The sequence below is a fragment of the Molothrus aeneus genome, chromosome 1 (genome assembly GCF_037042795.1).
Source record: "Molothrus aeneus isolate 106 chromosome 1, BPBGC_Maene_1.0, whole genome shotgun sequence".
Lineage (NCBI taxonomy): Eukaryota > Metazoa > Chordata > Aves > Passeriformes > Icteridae > Molothrus > Molothrus aeneus.
In genome coordinates, this window is record NC_089646.1 from 65,696,116 (window position 1) to 65,707,321 (window position 11,206).

Sequence of the window (11,206 nt, forward strand, 5' to 3'; positions counted from 1 at the left end):
GAAGAAGAAAGAAGGAAGAAGAAGAAAGAAGGAAGAAGAAGAAGAAAGAAGGAAGAAGAAAGAAGAAAGAAAGAGGAGGACATAATCTCAGATAAGGTAGCTCCATTCCATAAATTATTAATGGTTAAAAAAAGAGAGGTAGTCCTTTTCCAAGGGCATGGTAAGACCATTTCCACTGCTGTGGCACCCTGAACATGGGGAGGACGGGCACAGCAGAGAAAATGGGGATGGATCAGGGAAGGTGACTGTGCCAGAGAGGAAGACTTGCTAGTAGGATGGCAGAGGGAGGGCTGGCAGGCTGGTTATGTATGACCAGCTCTGATAACCCTCTGCAGAGCAGGGATCAGGAGAAGGCTTGGAGCTGCAGGGAAAGCAGCAGGGTAGGGGAGAGAACCTGACAAAGAAACCTTCACAATTTGTGTAGAAATCCCAGGTTTCCGCTCCTGTGTGGTATTCCAGAGGCAGGGACACAACTCACAAGGTCTGCCTGACAGCCAGCCCTGAGCCATCACAAACGCCTGAGAGACTCCAGGCCTCCTTAGACATCCAAACCCACCAGTGAAAGGGTCCATGGGGAGCACCTGAAAGCTTAAACAGGGACTGATCTTCATCCCAGATGAGCTCATTTTCCTTCCCCCATTCCCCTATTCCCTCACAGCAGCTGGGAGGTTTGGGAGTGTGCAAAGCACTGCAAGGAGCCAGCTGTAAACTCTGACTTCAGCCACAGGAAATTAGTTTTACAGGTGGAAAAGTAGGGTCAGCTTAGTTTCTCTGCCCTGCAAAAGATCAGAATACATCTACATAAGTTGCTATTAACTTCTGGTATTGTTTTCAGAAGCTGAAGAAATAATGATAAATTTCATTGGAGAGCCCTTGGCTGAATAATTTTCCACTTGGAAAGGTAATGCTGTTCAAAATGAACTGATTTCTTAAGTCACATCTCTTTAGAGAAAGAGACAAGACTGAATATGTTCTATTGCCATGCTCTGAAGCAAATATTTAGTTTTCCATAGTGAATACAGCTTTTCATCATAGTAAATGTTCAAAATCCAAATAGCAACCCCTCTTGGTCCCCCTGAAGAACAGAATTCTCACTTGAGATTTTCTAGCCAGAGCTGGCCATGTAGATTGACTGGCAGTGCAGTTAAAGATCTGTTTTAACTGAATGGAAAACCCCAGCACTGCTCATTATGCAGACACTTTTCCCCATTTCAAAGGGGTTTTTTGGCCTTTCACCCAAGTCACTGACAAGCTGTTACAAATACAGAAAATAAATTAATACCTCTGATGTTAGCAACAGATTTCTTCCTATTGTCCCCTTTCTAGACCACCAATTTATGCACAGCAGTTACTACTCAATCAGCAGTAGTAACAGCTGGCCTGCAAGCAAAGCTGAGTTAGAAGAAATAACAATTGATGATTTTCAAGTGTATCCAAAGCAAGGAAGAAGACAGGGCCATCAGCATGGAAACAGATTAGAAAAGAGACATGAAAATTTTTCTAGACTACATGCTTAAGTAGATGTGTGTACAGGCCTTATTAAATTTCTGTAAAACTTTTGCCAATTATATTGACATTAATTGCTTTGCACCAATGAATATAATAAGTTATTGTGATGTAATTAATGACTAAAGATCACACTTTGTTAAGAGTATAAAAGCTGGAGAACATGCAGAATAAAAAACTTTTTTCTTCTTGGACCCTGATCACGTGTGTGTATGTCACATCCGACCTAACAGTGACACTTGCCCACTTTCTAGACCACCAATTTATGCAGTTAACAGCAGTTATTACTCAATCAGGAGAATTTGCAGTCACAGCTACTTGTGGCTGGAGAAGTGGGTCTTTCAGACATCCTTGGTCTCCTAATCTCAGCTCTCAGGAGGCTGAAACACGATCTCAGCCGCTAACCTCGGTGACGGATGAAGATGCCTGGACAGCCATGTAGGAGAGGAAGGAAGTAATACCATGGGCTAAATACCGCAGCTCTCTCCAGCATGAAAGCAGCGTCACAGGTTGCTCTGAGCCATCAGAAATCATCCGGAGCCGGCTCCCAGGGCGGCAGAGGGAGGCAGAGGTGCGCGGGAGACTTTCCGCACGCCCCGGCAGATGGAGCGCTGCGGTGCCGGGACTGCTCCGCACAGCCGGCTGCGCTCTGCCGCCGCCGGAGCCACCGCCGGAGCGCTCCCGGGCTGGGCTGGCAGTGCTGCTGCAAGAAAATACCTGGGGGTACTTAGAAACTGCAGTTAGATTTTTTTTTTAATTAAAATTTTGGAGGAAAAAAAAAAAGAGTCTGCTTAGTCTGTTTAGAGAATATCCCTCTGTAAAATACATTGATTTTTGAGCCAATAGTTTGCATGTATTAAAATGCCTGAAGGATTGAACCCACCATGAAATAGAAAAGTCCCACTGACTACTCTAAAAAGATTTGCCATAAGTAAAATTACCTAGACTTGGATCTAATTTTTTTTTAGTATTTAAATCTGCACTGCTTAAAAGATTAACTCACCTGTTTGTTTTATACAATACCATCATTCAGAAATATAAAGCTTTCTCCTACTCTCTCTCTGCACACACTCACAGAGGTGCACACACATGTGTATGCATTCACACACACGTAGCAGTTTAAGGTAAGGACTACTGTTAATATCAACTATGTTATTACTTAGAAAAGAATTTTATTGCTCTTAATGAACCCCTTCCCAGGAATCCTTTCCTGTGACTAAGAATGTTATCAGGGTTCTTGTGAAATCTAAATTATTGTTTGTGATTTCCTTTATAAGTTGACTCAAAGCAGGCACTTATCTGTTAAAACTGTCATTAGGAGACATTTGGAACAGTCTAGCAGGGACAACCATCTTTCAAGACATGGATGAAACCAGTTTCACTGTTCATCTGAAGATAAAGTATAAAGTAAAAGTGAGGAACAACTTTTTCTCCTTCTTCTCTTCACTGACATGTTCAAAATGTGGTTTGGCTAAAATGCAGAAAACTTGCTTCCAGCAAGACTTATTTCTTTCAGAATAGCCCTCTGTCCTCCAATTATTTTTTAAATAACATACCAGACTCTCACAGCCCATGTCAACAATTTGATGCATGGTAGCCACATCAGGTTTCTCATATGCTTAGGTCATTAGCTAGCAAGAACATTGTCAAGCTATTATTTTTTGAAATATCCTATTTTTAGATTGTTTTGGAGTTGCTGGAAGTTTGATAGAGAAACCTGTTCCTTCATTAAACTAATTCTTGTTTAACCCTCACATATGCATGCCACAGTCCAGATAGTACATAGACATTTATCTTCTACACACAGCCCTGAGCTCTGGCTCATCTGATTTGCAATACATTTGCATTTTTTCTCTGATTTAGGACTGAAGAAAACTCAGATTCAAAATATCTGAGTTCAGTTGAAATACCTGTTACTTCAAGCTTCACAATTAAAGAATTAAAGCCATATCTGCTCATATCGTCACACTGAGCTCCTCCCCTCCCCTTGTTTGCCTCTCAATTGATGCATCCTTGAGCAGGCAGGACAGGACACATCAGCACCACAGAGCAGGACATTTCCTCAAAACTTCTAGTTTTCCCCCCTTTAGCAGTGCTTTTCTATACCACAAACCTGCAAAACCACAAATATTTCAGTTCCTAAGCAGGTCCTTCTCCTGCTGACCCAGCATGCTCTAAAGTAACCTGGAAATGCCTAATTGATTTCAGTGGGCTCCAGTGCTGAATGGGGGAATTATCTGATCTTATCGCGTCTTCTTTTCATCTGCCAACTATAATTATGTTTAACAGAACTGTTACAGGTGTTTCTAAAGATTCAGCTGCCTTAGGGCAGAAACAATTCTGTTCTGCCAGTAAGGGCCATGTATTTTTGTTCCTCTTTAGTATAGGCCAGTTCTAACAAGTCTTACCCACTTATTTGATTATCCCAGTACGTTTGCAGCACTCTCCATTTCATCAGTACAGTCTACTTCAGATAATGTCTTTGAGGGCACCTCAACAACACCTTTGTTGTCAACATTTTTTAAAGTCTGCTGGTTCTTTCAGCCCTACCACAATCCCATGAAATTCAGAATCTGGCTCTTGGTTTAAATTTATGGGTTAATTAGAAATTTTTGGCACCACCACAAGCATGTATGAGTTCTGACCATTGTGAGATTCCCATTTGAATTCCTGGAATTTTCAAACTATTTTAACAAGTCTTTGAATTCCTGTCATCCCCTTTAGATTTTCCTCTCCTAGTTCATAGTTCAAGCTGATCATATAAATATGTCACAGAACTATGCTTTCAAAAATACCTGCCTCTGCAGTGCTGAGCAAAACTCAAGGCAGACATAAAGAGAAAAAAAAAATCAGCTCATTCCTACAACAAGGGAATCCCATTGCTGGAAAAGAAAACCAAAATCATGTGAAACTATTGATAATTGTAACAGTTTTGGATCAGGTCTTGATACTTCATAAAATTCTGCAGGTATGATCCAACAGGACACCAAAGATTTTCTTCTTGTTTGTACTGCCTTGAATACTGCCTGCCCCTTCAATAACATTATTCCTAAAGAAAAGAAAGAGTCAGCAGCATCACTGAGGTGCACAACCAAGAATCAGGAGACACAGCATCTCTTTCTAGACCAGCCTCATGCTGACAGGTGAGTCATAGGGCCAGATTCACTCCAGGCAGTATCACACCCTGTGAACAGCCCTCTTGTCGCCAGTGGCCTTGGGTAGTGCTCAAAACACAAAGAAGTCTCCTAATTCCATTTGTAACCTCTTTGGTGTTTGGTTTCTACAACTGGAAAAATGAGGTAACCTTACTTGTGGGGTTTAATTAATGGACAGTTTAAAACGCACTGAAAAATTCAGACAGACAGAAATCAGAAGTATAAGGTATTTGCAGAGATAAATACTTCCAAGGTGGCTTTGTTATTGTTCTGGCTACCTGCCCACAGAGCTTTGCATGCAATTTAATACCACCAGGAGGAGAAATATTTGATTTTATAGAGTTGTTAGCTCTAGCTGATCAAAAAGCTTAAGTGGGGAGGGGGGAACAAAAAGGTGAAGTACTTCATTGCCAGTGTTTGTCAGATGCACTCTTCCAGTTCCCTCTAAAAGGGGCTGTCATGATACTCAGTAGTCTTAAGAAGAGGGTGAAAGAGTCAGGTGAGGACGGGAAGTGCACTCACTCACAGGATGAACTTGGTCACTATGTCTGGGCTACAGTGCCCTCTTTGATCTAATCTAAGAAATCTCCTTCTTCCAGGACAGGAAAGTTTTGCCACTTTAGTTGTGCAGAGCACAGATAGCTGATAGAGACTTGAACTGAGAGGGCCACACAGTGCAGCATCCTCTTGCCCCCCTGGGTCTGGAAGCAGCCTGGCCACATTTGCACGGAGCTGCGCCCAACAGGAGGAGCTCTGCCTTCTGCATTTCATCCTCCTGCACTCACAGTTCAAGGATTAACTCAGGCTGAACTACATGAAAGTGATGTGCACCTGCCTGCATGGGAGCGCCTTAGGTCAGGGGGTTTTGCAAACAAGCGTACTCAGTGCAAGCCAGGCTCCCCGTGCAAAGCCCTAATTAGAGGTGTAGATCACAATCGGTGTAAGGATGCCCAAGGCTGCACTGACCCTGAAAATGACCATCCTCCCACTCTTCCCTCAGGTCCTCCCCCAAAACAGCACTGACAAAGCCATGCAGAGATTATTCTGAGACTAGAATAACAAACTGAGTGATCTGAAAACAAATACACCTGTAGGAACAAAAACAAACGAGCAGTTAAAGTGGCAGCACTCTGAAAATGTTTGGAGATGGAACTGTACATGAGTATGTCCTAATTCCTTGCTTCCTGTGGCAGTAGTGGAAGAGAAAGAAGTAAAACAAACTTACTACTGCTAGGAAAGGTGGGATCTGACCCAAAGCAACAACAAATGCAGTGGTAATATTCCCAGCTTACACAATGTTAGTGTTTGACTACACCAACTGCTATGACCTTGCTCTAAAAATAATTCAAGTCCTGGTAAGAGGACAAAAATAATTTCACAAACATTTTCCTCACCTTATGCTCGCTTGGTAAGTATCAGAATCAGTACAGCAGAATTTGTGCATTCAGGTAGTAGTTATCACAGAAATTATAACACAAGATAAATGCATAATGTGAACATACTTCCCAAAGACATCAGAATTTAAATAGGTTTTCTTGTCATATGCACTGAATAATGCACCCACTTTTAAACAATCGACAACTCAAGGAAAACAACACAAAAAATCAGAAAGAATCTCACAAAAGGGAAAAGGGCCACAGCTAATTTAAGAAGGTGCTTTCTACTGCTATTTTACCTGTCCTTACTCTGACATCAGGAAAAAAAAGTTGACTGGTTTCAGATAGCCATTAGCTGTCCTGTCCTTAGATAATCTCTGAGAGCTGAGGGGGCAGGAATTAACATACACAAATACAGCACACTTGAAAAATATTAACTAAAGCTGGGAATAAACTATTCTCTAATGGAGGTCTCAGACCTGATTAACAAAGAGAAAAATTGAAGTAGATACTTTCCAAGGGAAATGTATACAACAGAACTATTCCAGGCTTTTATGACTTGATTTTTTAAACTGGCCAAGAAGAGATTTAATTTTGTTTACTTAAACAACTTAGAAAAGAAAAACGTCCCAGTGCTCTAGCACTTTGTCAGACAGATTCCAGAGCAGAGGATTAGCTAACTGTTTGGTCTCACAGTGTGCACACACACGTACCACCTCACATCTGAAAGGGGAACTTGGTCAGTTTGCAAAACAAGGAGAAATGCATGTTGGCCCAAGTTCTCTGTTTCTGTCAGCCTCTCTGGTGAAGCAGCACAGTGGGTGAGGACATCAGGGAAAAGGTTTTAAACGTCGATTTCCACTTCTCACTACAAAAGAAAATTTAGCCTTTCTGTTTCTACTCATTCATGTAGGAGCAAACAAATGCAGCTTCTGTAAAACCCATGACAGTGCTGCAAGTGCTAACAGCATCAGAGTTACAAATGTGTTAGTAACTAAATCCTCCTAATGAGGGGCTGAACCCCTGGGACAGCACGAACCCTGGCACGTAGCCTCCCAGACAGACTGTCTGTCTGGGGAGGAAGTTGGAGAGAGAGGCTGCAACCTCCTTGCAGCCAGAGCTACCAGAGGAGACCAGAGCTGCTCAGGATCTGGGTGGTGCTGGCTGAGGAGAGCTGTGCTGCCAGGTTGTGGTGGTTCAGCACTGCCCACCAGCAGTGCCCTTCTGCCAGACCCCCTTGGAGGGCTGCCCAAGACTCACAGCTGCCCTCCCTTCACCCACTCTCCTTTCCAGCCTGCAGGGCACTGTACTGGGAATGTGATACCTGCAAGGCTTGCTCAGGGAAAGGTGCTCACTGAAGGTGTACCTTAAGGATGCTATTTCCCTTCCTTGCTGTTTGGATAGAATCCTCCCTGCAACTCCCCTCTCACCTTCAGCTCTTCTGCTTCTACATGTTCAGAGGCAACTCAATCTGTCCAGCAGCATCTATAAGCATGCAGAGGATCTTAGAGCCTAGATGACAACCCTTGCTTTAAAGCAAAGTTAAAGCATCTTTTAGTTGAAAAATTCCTAGCCGATTCCTAGAGCTTTATAGTGGAAGGTGCTTTGATCACCGACTCTTTTCTATTACTCTTATTTTGAACAATGCAAGTGCAATCTGGTTTTTGTGCCAGGGGCTTGCTGATTATATTAAATTTTGATAGTGCAGTTTTGAAAGGATTTCTAGTAAAAAATCACTGCTAATGAAGACATAAGTGCAAAATTAGGACATCACTCACATTTCCAGACTGACCTGAGATCTCGTTGGCAAGACCGGATGCCTCACAGTGGTGAATTGCACCTAATGCCCTTCTGTAATGTGCCACAATGTGGCAAAAGCTGATCACATTCAGACTCATTTTTTAAGAACGAAATGTTAGGCAGATCTTAAAAGACCCAGAAAAGAGAGGCAGGCAAAGGTAAACAGTCTGGTGTGTGTTTTGTCTTTCACCACAGACCTCATGGCTGCTACAAAATGCTGGAAGAAGTTTTGTAGCCTCTGGTGCATGAGATGAATTTGGTTTGGTCAGGTGATTGCAGGGATGGGATTTAGCAGAGCAGACAACCCTTTTGATTCTACCCTCCATGAGAGTCTTTTTGCTAAGCAGAACGTTATCCTGATGTTGGATCCCATGGTTTGCAATGTCAGCGTTACCTCTGCTCACTCTGCTCTTCATGAAATGAACCATTAATACAATGAAAATACAAAAAGTTCCAAAAGAATGTGTGGTGTAAGGTCCGATTCTGACCCCTCATTTACTTTACTCTGTTACAGGCTTCAGTATTGATAGTGATGCCATTTGTGAAAAAAGACATTGTCCAAAAGAGCTTCCCCTGCCAAGGCATTAAAGAGGAGATACTGATCCTTAGTGCTTAAACATTTGATTCAATACAAACTTTCCATTCTAGGATGCTATTTGGAAAAGCCCAACAACAAGAAAACCTAACAAAAGGTCAGGGGGTGCTGTACAATCACTTGGACAAATAAGTTACAGTAGCTGTTATTATTTACTGCAGAACACAGCTGGATATGGTCTTCTATTTCAGGTAGATGGTACTAAATTTTACATAAAAGTGTCATCAGCTTTAAATGTAGCCAGGTAAGGAATGCAAAGAGGTCAGTTTCAGGGAGGCATATTTGGAGAGTGTAGTCATATTCAGGTTCAGTTTTTACCAGGTTTTTGCAATGAGGCATGATAATATAAACCTAAAGATTGAAATTCCACACCAGAGTGAGTAGTCCAAAAACACACTGCTCTGACAGTGTTCCAAAAAGTCAAAGCTTAGATGGTGCGTAAGTACTGCCTGGGCTTTAGTCAGGCTATCCATTTAAGGCTGAAATGTCACTCTTGATGAAATCAGAAACAGCCAAAAAAGCACATTTCTCAAATCACTCAATTTATCATACCGCTTTCTGTCACAGTGCCCACTGCGTTTCACAATCAATTAGGCTTCTTTCAATGTGCTCAGGATCATGGAGGTCTCAGTGACAAATTAAAAATTTGCCTTTGAGATAACACCAGATGTGCATGACATGTGAAGAGTGAGCTCTTTGTGTAATTAACACCACAATTATTATCACCAACATATTAGCTGTAGTCCAAAACATGTCTTCATGTGACTCACATAATAATACCAGAAGCCTAGCAAAAGCCTGTAAATGACTACAACCTGTTGCTTTCCATGTTTTAATGCCAATCCCCTGAATCTACTCTGACTTCCTTTCTGGTTCCTATACTACATCACTGGGCAGAGCCATTTGCTCCCTTTACTTCTAACCTCCATAACATTCATCTGCAACTCATTTTCACTCCTCTGCTGACTCAGCCATAGGCTGAAGTGGAAGCAAAATAATTCAAATATCAAGGCATTATACATCTATCTATCTATCTATCTATCTATCTATCTATCTATCTATCTATCTATCTCTATCTATATCTATCTATATATATATATATATATATCACACACACACATATACACACATATATATATATATTTTATTTTTTTTAGCTGGAGGTGTATAGCAAGTCAGAGACACACATACTTGTCTCTGTGCATCCTTTATTCCTAGTCATAAGGAAAAGATCCTCCATAGGCTTTGGCTGGAAGACAATTTTATTTTACTTTTTGATTTAGTTAGTGAAGACAACAAGGGGATTGAGCTTATGAGAATCTCTTTGGGTACAGTAACCAAACATTGACAGGCATGTGAGTAATTCAGCATTGACTTTGTGGCCAGCATAGCAAATGACACTGGAGAATTAATGTTTCATTGCCCAAGAGCCCACTTATAAATGCAGCTGTAATTAACCACTGCCTGCTGTGATGCCCAGCAGTAGTGATGAAGGAGATGTAATATGCATTTAGTGCTGTTTAGTTTTCAAAGCAGTATTTTAGCTGGGAATGCTACTCTGTAAGTTCCCTGGGAGCCATCAGCTGAATCTGATTTCACAGACAAGAAACACGAGAGCCTAGAAACATTTGATCTACCGGATATTGCTGGCACTGCTTACTGCTGCCTTCGAAGAACACAGAACACAGACCTCTGTCACGTACCTTTCCTCAGGGCACAAATCGCTTTCTGCCTCGCTCAGGAGGAGGTTGCTCTTAGGAAAATGCACATATACCTTACTTTTATTCAGGAGGCCACCAAAGGCTTTGCATGTTCTTTGGCAATTATGTAAGATATAATCTGCAATCCTCCCCCACTCTCCATTTATACCTCAGAACAATTAGAATATTTATTAGCGAACAGGTGTTGGTTAATTGACGCAGTATCTGTGACAAGGCACTGAAGTTGTAAAAGATTAGTCTGTGCACAGAAACTAGGAACTGAGGACAGTCGGGCAGGTTTTCTTCCTGCAGGACAATGAAATTTTGCTGAATATTTATATGTCTAAACATTCATGTCTGAAAAAAGGAAAGAGAAGGGACAAACATGGGTCACAAAGATCTTATCGGGAAGGCAGGAAGCAGAGGTTTTAGATACCCCAATGTGATGTTTTTCACTTCTGAAAATGTGGCAAAAAGCATCAAAATAGTGTTCTGGAAAGTAAAGTGATCTTTCAAAAATTAATAACACATCTGTAAGCAGAAATCAAAGGTCCATGCCCTCCTAAGGGCTTCTACTCCAAGTTCCTAGAGCTACTTCCCATTTCTTTGAATGGCCTATGACTGCACTATCAGCTACTGCTTTTGTGTGTCTGTATCCAGAAAAACCAGTCAGGTTCTTCAATACAGCATCTGCTACTGCACACAGAAGTGGTCAGGGGCCTTCTTCATGCTCTGCTAGGGGAAGTATCCAGCATGCAGCACCATAGATGGTTGCACCGAGGGAGAGAGAGGCTGGGACATGTCAGCACAGACACAGGAGCAAGAGATCAGTAGTCTACTTAAATGAGACTTGCTGATACAGAAAATGCTTCAGGTAACTGGATCCTGAAATTTTCACATTTATAGGAAAGAAAATGAAAAAATAAAATCCCTGTTTATGTTCAAGGGGAAACTCTATGCTCAGATATCTAGACTCATTTCTCTAGATTTTCCCTTCCTTCATCCCTGTTCCTATAAAGGCCCCTCTCTGCCACTGATGGTTAGGAACCTCTCATATGCTGCTCAGCAGAAAAG